At 43.3% G+C, this 12,952-nt stretch overlaps 1 protein-coding gene across 3 annotated transcripts in view; it reads left to right on the plus strand.

Annotated features, from left to right (window-relative positions):
- Positions 1 to 455: 455 nt before the first annotated feature.
- LNX1 (ligand of numb-protein X 1) overlaps positions 456 to 12,952 on the plus strand; it is a 197,169-nt gene continuing 184,672 nt past the window's right edge. For 2 of the 3 annotated variants that reach the window (XM_073017369.1, XM_007998702.3), the window contains exon 1: positions 459 to 976. The gene's annotated coding sequence lies outside the window, so the exon portion shown is untranslated. Of the gene's footprint in view, positions 977 to 12,952 lie in introns of all 3 variants that reach the window. The other variant, XM_073017370.1, reaches the window with a different exon arrangement.

Consider the following 12,952-nt stretch of genomic DNA (forward strand, 5'->3'; position numbering starts at 1 on the left):
AATTATAGATTCTGTTGAGAATTAAATTAAATACTGCAGGTCAGGTAATTACTACAGAACCTGGCAGGCAGTAAGCACTTAATAAATGTTAGCAAAGACGCTGCAGCCGCTGACAATGATGACTATGGTAATGCTGAAGAATGAGCAGAAGAAATCCTTATTTAAACAATGATTCTGTATCTTTAGAGTTAAGAGTCTTAAGTAGTATCAGCCACAAACTTGCTCAGTCTTTTCCTTTGTCCGCAAACATTAGCCAGTGTTCAGTTATGAGCAATACTGCCGAGAGAAAATCTTTGAAAGTTTTGGCAAGGTATTGGAACAAGTCAGAACTACTTATTTGCCTGATATAGATTTTGGTGCATGTCCCTTTTCATATTCAAAAATAAAAGATGCCCAGGATTCTAGGGCCTGTCCAGTCAGCAGCCCCTGCCTATTTAGCATGATAATGTTCCAGACCTAATGATGGCCTGAAGGTGTGGTGACCCTGTGTTTATTTCCTTGTTGATTTCCCTTCTCTGGCTCCAAGATCATTTTCCCATTGCCCACAGGAAACAACATCTAGGGGCGAGGTAGGCCTGACTTGGCAACCCTAAAGGTGAACAAAAGGATCTTGGCTTTTGGCAAAAGCAGAAGGAAGTTCAGGGGCGTCTCAGCCCCATCCAAACCAGAATAGATTTGTCACTGATGCTAATGCATGCTGCTCTGCAGGGGACCACTCTCCCGCTAAGCTCCCCATAGCTGCTCTCAGTTTTATGAATCTGCTCTACCCAAAGCCTTGCAGAAGGGACAGGGGATGCCCTGGTTAACCGCTGCATGTACAATGGTGGAGCAGTTTTCATGCATAGCTGGGACACAGAATACTGGAAAGAGAAAGAAAAATTTCCTGAGCTACTGCTAAGCCAGAAAAACTCATCTCTCAAACGGACTATCACCTGAGACTTCACACAGCTGGGAACTGATCTGCAATACAGCAAAGGTAAGATGGCCTAGTTCCTCTACAAGGTAGAATCTCATACCATTTTTTAAAAACGTCACCTCTGCCCACTCAGCCCCCAGTTCTCACCCCATCTCTCTCTCTCTCTCTCTCTCTCTCTCTCTCACACACACACACACACACACACACACACACACACACCCCCCAAACTGAGGAGATGGAAATATCTAGGTGTGTCTTTTTGAAAACACTAGAAACACCTTGGCATTTCCTCTCTTTATACCCTATTTTTTTCTGCAGTGGCCTTCATTCAAAGCTTATTTACTTTGACAAATGAAAACTACTTGCCAGACAGATCAGTAAAAATATAAGTAATCCCACTAACAGTAACTGGGTTTATGCGACATTATTCTTTATCGGTATTTAAAACACATTCACACACAGACTTTGTTTCATTCCACAGTAGGAGTAGGTGTTGCATTGTAGTTTTACCCATGGATAAAGAGGTTGAGAGAAGCTGTGACCTGCTCATGGGTGTGTAGAGTTGTGGGTGACCAGCAGCACATCCTGTCTTCATTCCTATCTCTTTTCAGTAGAATGGTAACCCTACTCTTTAAAGAAAATTCCAGACTACATTCTTGGCCATGTATTCTGACAAATGGTCTGATGAGAGGATGGAATTTTAGAAATTGGAACTCTCAGGAAAATCCAGAAATAGATAGCCACAGTATCCTGTACAATACACCACCTTGTCATGTATTCCTGTTTGCTTCCATTCCTGGGCATTGAATTCAGTTCAACAAATGTCGATAAACTATGTTCCCTGCTCCAACACTGACTGGGTCATATGTCAGGGCGTGGTGCAAGTCCTGTGCCCAAGGAATCCTGAGGCAGTGCAGAGTAAGATGGCGGGGTGGGGGGCTCCCCTAAAGAGGTGAGCTTCAAATAAGTTCAGCATAAAGAGTGGACTTGGATTGAGGGAGAGCATTCAGATACACAAATCCCCCGGGAGGAATTTGTTGAGTGAACATTTACTTACACCAAGTCCATGGTGGCAGAGCTGAGGGGCAAGGAGCACAGCCTGAGGAATTAGACTGTCTGGCCTTGACTCTTGGTTCTACTTCCCACTAGCTCTGCATCTTGGAGTACCTCAGTTAACACCGCTAACCTCACCTTGCCAATATGTAAAATGAGAATGATGGTAATACATCCCTCATAGGGTTGTCTTCAGCTGTAAATGATTATGCATGGGAAGTCTTTCCTGATGCATAACAACTGCACAATAAATATTAATACTAACTATTGTGATGACCATGTGCCTGGCTCCAAGGGAGATGCACGGAATACAGATAAGAGGAGGCCTACCCTCAGTGTCATCAAAACATCATGAGTTAGTTGTGTGCAGCTAATGACATGAGGTGTGATGCATGCTCTGGAACCACGAGGGTGGAATCTTTTAAGTCTGTGTGAGTTAGGGTTGGGGTTCTGGGGGGACAGGGAAGGGGACAGAGGTTTCACAGCAGAGGCCCTATGTGTAGGGCGGTAGTATAGAACAGTGAAAAGAGCTAGACAGATCTAATTTTGAATCCCAGTTTCCTCCTCTATTTACGTATCTATTTATTTCTATATTAATCTATATGTATTGAAAACCATAAATTCATACTGCCAATTCATACTTCCAATTCATACTTCCAATTCCAATCCAACACTCCCTTTCTACATTTGTAACTCCCTTCTCTAACATTCATCAGAAGGTGGCTCCCATTATCCTTAATATGTTATATGCTTATTCACTCAATCCCCCAAAGGTCATCAACTGCCATCATGACACTGTCCCCTGCCCCATGCAGATGCCCTCCGCACCCTGCTTAGGCCCTGACGCTTTGTTCTGGGCCGCCCTGAGCTGGCTCCTGGAATTCTGGAGCTACCATATGTCCTCCACACCAGCACAGGTGCCTACTTTGCTCAGCCCTATGTAATGTCTTTAAGGACTGTGACACACGCTATACATTTGTGTATGTACCTGTGTTGTCACTGTCTTTGGAGGGGGATAGAGCTATCTCCTCCATACAGGTAGTGCACATGTCCTCAGCATCAGGCCTGAAGAAGCCAGGCTCATTCCATTCATTCTATTCCACTTGGTCTGCTGATCTATATGGATGTGGGCTGCTCACTGTATGCTCGGGGTAGTAACAACATTTCCAGGGGTGAAAAGTACTATTTTGGCAGTCACTGCTCCTTTTGCTTCTCTGTCAAGTCCTTGTATAGGTTCTCCATTATTCATTTACTTAACAACAGATATGAAGCACTTACAAGGTAACAGGTGCTTGGTTAGGGTGGGACATAGAGATTTAAAACCTTAGTCACCACCCTCAAGGAACTCCCAGTCCACTGTGGGAAGCAGACAAGCCATAAGTTTCCATTCCATGTGGCCAAGTGCAATGAGAGCCTACACAGCCTGCCATCAGAGGGCACCTAGCTCAGACTGGGTGGGCACAGAGGAGATACCCAAGGGGAATCCTAAATGGGCAGAGATTAACAAGGTAAAGACTGACTAGAAGGGGGGTAAAGGGAATGATGTGCAGGAAGGATGAAAGAGTGTAATGGATAGAGAATTTCAGGAGCTACCTCGGGGTGGCTGGTGCAGGGCCAGAGGCAAGAGGAGGAGCTGTCCAGGCAGGTGCAGGCTGTGGTGCTGGATGTTAGACTTTAGGACAAGAGCTCTGGAGCCAGACTTCCAGAGTTTAAATCCTGGTTCTGTGACCCAGGATTTGTTGATCTATAGCTGTTGAATCTTCAGCAAGGTAATACTCTGCCTCGGTTTCCTTCACTGTAAAACTAGAGACTGTAATAGTCACCTCGTGGGATTGACATGATTAAATTATTCTTTTACATAGTGTACACAAAAATGCATAGCATATGGAAAACAATAATAACAAAACTGTTATTTTCCAGCAGGTAGATCAAAAAGGTGTTAGGGCACTGGCGAACCAGAAGCCCCCCAAAATATAATGAATAAATTAAAAGACAGAAATTTAAAAGAATAGATTTTGGCATTGTAAAAGAAACTCTGAAGTTGTTATCCTGAGCAAAATTAGAACCTTTTGGATTCATTTTATGCCTTACTGTTGCTTATCTTTTGACATATTTTGGGTTAGAGGCACCATAATTTTTTTATCGTTTCAGCCTCCAAAGGTCCCAGCATTGCCCTGTATGCTAAGGAGACCTCCTCTCTTCTATTGGTTTTTCATTCACCATGATCTGTTAGGAGTGGCCATTGTACACACTCAGTGGGTTTCAGGCCAGTAGTAATTGTCATGATTGTCCTGACAACCCCAAAGCTGGAGGGAAACCATCTTGAAATTCAATTATCACTAAAGCAATTCTGCACCCTGAATGTGTTCAAGGGGATAGAAGGGCAGGAGTGAGGGAGTTTTTGAAACTGTTCTGAAAGTCTATTTGCCATAGGACTTAGTGACCTTTCTCCAGTGGCCTTTCAGCCCCCGTTGTTGGAGCTGTGAGGCAGTTCTCCTTTCCCCACAGTCCACCTCCCTTAGAGCCAGAGGAGACAAAAATGGAAGCACAAAAATACCAATGATACATCAAAATAAAAAATGTCTGGGCACCAAGGGACACAAACAACAGAGTGAAAAGACAGGCCACAGAATGAGAGAAAACATTTGCAAATCATCTATCTGAGAAGGGGTTAAAATCCAGAATATGTAAGGAGCCCCTACAGTTCAACAACAACACAAAACAACCCAATTCAAAAATGGGTAAATGACTTGCATAGACATTTCTCCAAAGAAGATATATAAATGGCTAATAAGCATAGGAAAAGATCCTCATCACTAATGGTTAGGAAAAAGCAAATAAAAAATCACAATGAGATACCACCTCCCACCCATTAGCATGGCTACTATCAAGTTAAAAAAAAATTGCAAAATAACCAATGTTGTGAAGGCCATGGAGAAACCGGAACGCCTGTGCACTGTTGATGAAAATGTAGACTGGTACAGCTATTGTGTAACATGGTATGGTGGTTCACCAAAAAATGAAAAATAGAATTGTCAATGGCCCAGCAATTCAATTTCTGGGTATATAGCCAAAAGAATTGAAAGTAGGGACTCAAACAGATATTTGTACTCCCATATTTATGGCAGCATTATTCACAATAGCCCAAAGGTATATGCAACCCAAGTGTCCAGTGAGTGGATAACAAAATGTAGTATACACAAACAATGGGATAAATTCAGCCTTAAAAAGGAAGGAAACTCTGGCACATGCCACATCATGGTTGAAACTTGAGGATGTTATACTGAATGAAATAAAGCCAGTTTCAGAAGGACAAATACTGTATAATTCCACTTACATGAGGTACTTACAGTAGTCAAATTCATAGAGACAGAAAGTTGAATGGCAGTAGCTGGGGGGTGAAGGAAAGGGAGAATGGAGAGTTACTGTTTAATGGGTGAAGAATTTCAGTTTTGCAAGATCTAGAGATGGATGGTGGTGACGGTTATGCAACATTGTGAATGTACTTAACACTACTGAACTGTACTCTTAAAAATTGTTAAGATGGCAAGTTTCATGTTAGTGTATTTTACCATAAGTAAAAAATGCCAATGAATCCTGGCTTTTTTTTTCTTAACAAGGTGTACCAGTGATTCTTGGGAAAACAGCAGACTTCTTCTCTGAGAAAATAAATATATACAGAAAAATATCTCTTGGTTAGAACTTGGTTATATTCTCTATCACTGGCTAAGACATTGTTAAATCACAAAGAACTGACAAGTCTACCAATTATAGAGAAAGGGAGAAAAAGAGAGAGAGAGATTGCTTCCTAAAACAAATAAGATTAATATTACACTAACTATGCAGAAATAAAAGAGACACTCTGCATTATGCTTAATTATTCATTGTGTGTGTGTTTGTGTGTGCACATTACTAAAACATTTAGGATTGCAGTTCTTGACAGGGGGCGGGTGAGCCAAAGGTTGTATGTGAAAGGATTGTAAGAAACACGCACACTGATAGTCTAGTTCTGCACACAAAATTTATAGAAACAGACCCAGCGTGAGGCTGCATGTGAATTCAAGGTCACAGCCTCTGTCAGATGAAGCATCAGCCTAACCTCTGGTGCTGGGACAGGAATAAGAGAAAAAATGGAGCACAGAGAACCTTTCCTTCCTCTTTCCTGAACGCCTGACCAGGAGGCCAGCTCTGGCTGCCGGGACACTTCCTGCCTTTTACAGCTTCCTCCACTTCTAAATGGGCAGGTTCATTTCAACTCCAGGGCAAAGGGGTGGGAGTGGTTTATTTACTCATGTTAAATTGGAACAATAATGAAATAATAGTGAAAAATTAACAGTGGGTGGCAATGCTTTGTAAAACGTGAAACAGATGTGTGTTTTCATTTATTTATATACCACTTTATTCTACAAAGAAACTCTGGTTGCTCCAACTGGAGAATAGAAAGTAGAACAATGGCCCCACATTAGCATGGCTCATTTCTGGCCAGCATAGTGTTTTTAATTTTTTATATTAGCTACTAAACATCTAACAATCAGGAGATTTCATGTAAAAATTCAAATTTCAAGTTTTTTAAAACAGAGGAAACTCTGGCCATGTTGGTCCTATATTTGTTCATTCACTCAGCAAACAAATATAGATTGGGTGACAGTTCTTGCCAGGCACTGTTCTGGATTCTGGGAATAGAGCAGAAGTGAGACTGATAATAACCAAGTAGACAGGTAAGTAAGATAATTACAGGAAATTGTAAGTGCTATGAATACAGCAGGGTTAGAGGATATGAATAAAGCAGGGTTAGAGGATAGAGACAGAGTGGGGTAGGGGAGCCACTGTTAGTTTATCAAAGTGGCCAAGGAAGAGCTCTCTCCATTTGCCACAGTCTGCACCATGCCCTATTACTCCACTCCAGGCATTTACTGACACTGGAGGCACCTCAGGGTTGGAGCTCTGCCATAAAATCATGGGAAATATAAACAAGAATTTAAATCAAGAACAAGGGAAATGTGAGAATAGGATGATAAGACCAATGGAAATAGAAACCAGGTATGTATGTCATAAGAGCCTTCATGATTGGTATAGTTGGACATCAGATTCAACTGAGCTTCCTGGCAACCAAAGCAAGAGGGAAATATCCCCAATGACATCATTCTCGTTTTTCAGAAAGGAATAAATAAAGCAATTCCTTTATAAGTACCAAGCTTTCCTCATCTGACTTGGAGTAGAAATTGAGTATATCAGCTTTATAAGGGAACTCTGAGTGAAATAGTAATCAGTATGAAATAGTAATCAATATCCTCACCAATGCATGCCCAGGAGTCTGGTATTTCACATGGTTTCAGGTATTCATTCAAAACATCTTTATTGAGACACAAGTCCTACAGATGCAAACATGCCTGATATTTTTTTCTAGTGACATACTTCATCTAAACTAAACTCAGGAAAGGCGGCCATATGAGAGGCCAAGATAATGCCATGTAGACCCCTTCTTGTTCCTGCTGATCTCAATCCACAGAGTATTTAGGAGAATGAACAGAATGCCTCTCATTCAAACTATATTCCTCCCATAAAGCTCTTTTCTGAACTGGTTAGAGAGAAAGTAAAGATTATAATTAACAGTTCTTCGCAACATTCCTCAATGTCTGCCACTCCTATTACTCAGAAGGCAATTTCAGTAGCCCTTGCTCTTTGGGCTTGAGTAGGCAAATCTTCCTTCCCTTTTCTGGAATAGCCTTCACTGGGTAACCCTAATGGTAGTGCACACTGACACCTTAATGCTGAGAACAGCCCACCAGAGGGAAGTCAGTGACCAAATATCTTCATTCACCCTCTGCACAAGAGGGCTTTGCCGAATTCCAGGCTGGTGACCAAAGGCCAGGAAATCTAGCCTGTCTTCTAGAATGTTCCTGGGGAGCTCTGTCATGGCTCCAGTCTCCTAATCCTCCTGAGAGTTCCCTTGCCAAAGGAGCCCTTCCCCTGGATTCTTAATTTGTGTAAGTGCCACCGTGTATCTCAGAGTGTTTTTAGGTACACTCCTGCCCCAGGAGAAAAACATGGGCAAAAATAGAGTTAAGCCAAACTTTCTGTTCTTTTTTGGCGTGGATACTGCCTGGCTGTGCCCTTATCACCTGGATCATCTTTTGGCTTTCCGGAGATGCCTGGGCTCACTCTCCTGCTGTTGGCAAGAATCAAGGAGTTAGGTCTCAGGGCTGGGGCCACCGCACTACTTCTCCCTCACTCTGTTGAAAACTGAGAAGCACACTTTGACTGTGCCACTTGTAATCCTTACCCAGACTTCCTCCTCCCCGTTACCACACTTCTCTGTTACTCTGGTTAAACATGCCCTTTGAGCCAACCTCACAGAACTGGTTCTCTGAGTTGGTAACAATGACCTTCCATAAATACTCTGAGCTCCCTCTAGCAGGAACCTCCCAGTCTCTGCCTGGCCATCTGGCAAGGAGGCCCTGCTGGTGCCAGGGTAACCTACCCAACCTGGGACACTATCCAAATCACTTGACATGGAATCCTGTTCCCTCCTGGAATAGGGCAGCCCATGAGTTCCCAGGTATTTGCTATGAGAATCCCAGCCAGTGGTGTGTTTTCTGATAAACTTCATTGTGTAACTTTCTCATCATGGACTGTAAACGAACATATAGGCATATGTTAACACAGGTACATAAATACTTCAGTATAGAATACATCAGTCTAGCTTAAGTCACTTTCCATTTATTTCTTGTTTTGGGGTGTTTTTATTTTATTTTGTTTTATTTTTTATTTTTTGAGATAGACTCTCACTCTGTTGCCCAGGCTGGAGTGCAGTGGCGTGATCTCGGCTCACTGCAACCCTCTGCCTCCCAGGTTCAAGCAATTCTCGTGCTTCAGGCTCCCAAGTAGCTAGGGCTACAGGAGTATGCCACCACACCCATCTAATTTTTGTGTTTTTAGTGGAGACAGAGTTTCATCATGCTGGCCAGGCTGGTCTCAAACTCCTGGCCTCAAGTGATTCACCCACCTCCCCATCCCAAAGTGCTGGGATGGATTATAGATGTGAGCCACCGTGCCTGGCCTCCACTTACTTTTTTATCACTAGACTGAAGTACAAAACATAGTAAGTGCAATCTATCCACTGGGTTTTGCTTTTGAGGAGCAGGGGTTACCATTAATAAGACTTTTAGAGTAAATGATTTTGTAGACTAATAAAAATTTGACACCAACTGTTGCTGAGTGGTGAGAGAACGCAGCTGGCAAGGCGCTTTGTGTCAGGACGTGCTCCATTCATGGAATAATAATAATCACTGTCACTTACTGAATTCTTCCCGTGTGCTAGGTCCCAACAAACTTTTTACATGGTTTGACTTCTCTTGTTTAATTTTCATAATTCTGAAAAGTACTATTATTATTTCCATGTTTCAGGTGAAGAAACTGAGGTTCAAAAAGCTTTAGCAAGTTGCCCAAGGTTACCAGGCAGCAGGACCTGGGTTTGAAACCAGGTCTGTTACACTCCAAAGCTCTTAACAGAAGGGAGAAGGAAAATGAGGAGAAAGGGAAGAGAGAGGGCAAGAGGTCTTGGGCAGCCAGTTCTTCAGTCCCCTGAATTTTGTTACCCTATCTCTATGTCTATATCACGGCCTTCTTGGATTAATGAACAAAGAACCCCTTTCTCAGACTCTACATCAGCCACCTTCTGTCCACTCTGCTTGACACCTGATTAGATCATAAAGACCAAGGTTTCTTAACCAGGGGTGGTGGCTCACCCCTGTAATCCCAGCACTTTGGAAGGCTGAGGTAGGAGGATCGCTTGAGCCCAGGAGTTTGAGATCAGCCTGAACAACAGAGGGAGACCCTGTCTCTACAAAAAACTTAAAAATTAGCTGGCATGGTGGCATGTGTCTGTGGTCCCAGCTGCCCAGGAGGCCGAGATGGGAAGATCGCTTGAGCCTGGAATTTGAGGCTGCAGTGAACCATGATTGTGCCATTGCATTCCAGCTTGGACAACAAAGCAAGATCCTGTCTTAAAAGAGAAAAAGAAAAAAAAAAAAAAAAAAGACCAAGGTTTCTTGACTCAACAATACTGGCATGTGGGACTGAATAATTCTTTGTTGTGGGCAGCTGCCTTGTGCATTATAGAATGTTCAGCAACACCCTTAGGTTTGACCTATTAGATGCCCATAACACTCCCCAAGTTGTAACAATCAAAAATGTTTCCAGTCAATGTTAAGTGGCCTCCGGAGGGCAAAATCACCCCACACAGAGAACGATTACACTAGACACACCCAAAGGCAAAGGGAGACTAAATTTCCACCAAGGCGATGGTAACTGTCCTCAGAGGGTGGGAGCTTCTGTGCCATGGCTGGGAGGGATCTGGGGATTCTTCAAGTGGAGCAACCCGTCTCATGGTCATGGTACCATTCTGACCTCAAAGTAAGCAGAGACGTCCAAGACTATGGTCAACCCAAAGGAAACCTCAGGCCCCACAGGCTTGCTGGTGTTGGTGAGTAGAGCAAGAGATCTCTCCAAAAGGCCAATGGTTGTGACTGCCCTTCCTAGTTCTGGCAGAAAATCTGTGTACACCTAGAAAATGCTCTTTCATTCCAGAGCTATCTCCGTAGCATTCATTTGACCCCAAGCATATAAAGAATAACCATGCCAGATATGACTTTAGAGTGTACAGGGTATATGGGAAGGACCCCTAGCTGGTGCTGGCCCCTCATAACCCATCACAAAGTGGTCAATGGCTAGGAGACCCTTTGTCCTAGGTCCCACATGGAGCTTCAAGTTCAAAATCTTGATATGGTTTCCAATGTTATCTATATGTTGAATTCTTAATATGTTCAAAAGCTTATATACGTTTTAAATATAGCATATTTTATAGGTCTATTTTGGGATTCCTTCTTTCATTTTTAATATCCCAAGGACTTCAAAAACTGGAAGTGGCCTGGGCCTGCTTTGACGTTTTTGTTTTTGTTTTTGTTTTGAGATAGGATTTTGCTCTACATTGGCCAGGCTGGAGTGCAGTAATGTGATCATGGCTCACTGCAGCCTCAACCTTCTGAGCTCAAGCAATCCTCCCATCTTAGCCTCCCAAGGAGCTGGGATCACAGGCGTGTACCACCAAACCTGGCTGATGTTTTTATTTTTTTGTAGAGACGAGGTCTCTACTACGTTGCCCAAACTGGTCTCTAACTCCTGGCCTCAAGCAATCCTCCTGTCTTGGTTTCGTGGCAGGTTTCATGGCAGGTTTCTTGGTAATAGCCTCAAACTGGAAACAACCCAATGCCCATCAACAGCTGAATGAATAAACAGACTGTGCTATGTCCACACAATGCAATACTAAGCAGAAAAAAAGGAATGAACTATTGATACATACAATATGAATAAATCCCAAAATTATCATACTGAGTGAAGTAAGCCACACACCAAAAGAATACACACTGTTTGATTTCATTTATATGGAATTCTGGAATGTGCAAGCAGTCTAGTTGTAGAAAGCAGATCAATATTTGCCTGGGGACCTGGTGAATGGGGAGTGAGAGGGAGAAATCACAAAGAGAGAGAAGATTAATTTGTTCCTTGATTATAGTGATGATTTCATGGGCATATATGTATGCCAAAACTGATCAGATGCACAAAATTAAATATGTGCATTAGGATGAACCCCTGGGTATTGTGGGGTGGGGGAAACAGAGGCGTGGTGGCTAGGTCCACTTGGGTAGTTTGTCCATTTTTCTCGTCTTTGGCTGAGCACAGAGGTTGTAGCCATTCCTCTTCAGCACTGCCTGGATAATGTTCTAGAGTGAAGTGTGAGAAACTCATAAGAAATTCATCAGCTTATTGGTGGGTGAAAGCCCTGCTGTGGCACCCTCTCACTGTCTCTGAAGAGCACCTCTTATCTGGGTAAGTCCCCTCTTGGGGCCAGAAGAGATTAGATCAGAATACACCGGATATATTGGCATGGCTAGAAATCCCTCCTTCTTAGAGAGTAAAGAGGGTGCCCCCCCACCCCGCCCTTCCCCAGAACAGAGAAAGTGGCCAAGCAGCTTGGATCTCCTCCAGCATACCCAGGCCAAAAAATCATGCCACATCCCAGTGTTCATTGAGGAAATAAAATGCACACACACACAAGCACACACACATAGAGCAGTAGCCTGTGCCGAGTCGCCTCCAAGGCTGGGGTCTGCAGGTGCAAGCTCCAATTAGCAGCCGGCCTTCCAATACCTTTTCATCCCAAACAACGGCCAGGCCTCAGCCCCAGCCAGGGATTGAGGAAGGCCCCGGAAGGACTGGCGACGAGACTGAGAAAAACAAAGACTGTCCAAATAAAAGTAGCTCATGTGAGTCGAACCTGAAACCCAGCTTCATTTTCAAAACCTCTTGTGAGAATTAGTCAATGCACAATTTTGTGAAAAATCAGTTACCGGCCACGGGAAACAAACTGCTTTCAAAGGCCCTCCAGACCCTCCATAAGTCACCAGAGGCAGTTTTCTGTGGCGAACCAGCTAGGCATGTATTTCTGTAACAACACAGTCTTAGTTGTTTCTACCGTTGACAACAATTCCCCTAAACTAATACATTTTGGGGGTTATGGATGCATTGTTGTTCTCCTGCAACTGATGGCTCTTTATTGTTAATATCACATCAAGGGTGAAACAAAAGCACTTTTGATTCTTTATTTTTAGCAATGAAATGTACGTGTTTTCATGTGCGTGTCAGTGCTCTATCCTAAGCAGAGAAGCACTAAGGCCATAGCCTCACTTTCTTCGTTCCTTCTCTCCCCCCTTTTTTTTCTGTTTACTTTTCACCGAGAATGCTGCAGAGCTTATACAGAGGTACATGCTTCCTCTATAAGCATCTCAGCCTGTTCCACAGCTAAGGATGTGCTCCCGAAGAAAGACTTCTCTATCGTTGTCTCCTTGTGAGCTCCCTGGTCTGCTTTTCCACCACTGCCATGCTCTGTTAGGCAGTGCTTCCTTGCCTTCCTGACAGTCGTTT

The sequence above is a fragment of the Chlorocebus sabaeus genome, chromosome 7 (assembly GCF_047675955.1).
Source record: "Chlorocebus sabaeus isolate Y175 chromosome 7, mChlSab1.0.hap1, whole genome shotgun sequence".
Taxonomy (NCBI): Eukaryota; Metazoa; Chordata; class Mammalia; order Primates; family Cercopithecidae; genus Chlorocebus; species Chlorocebus sabaeus.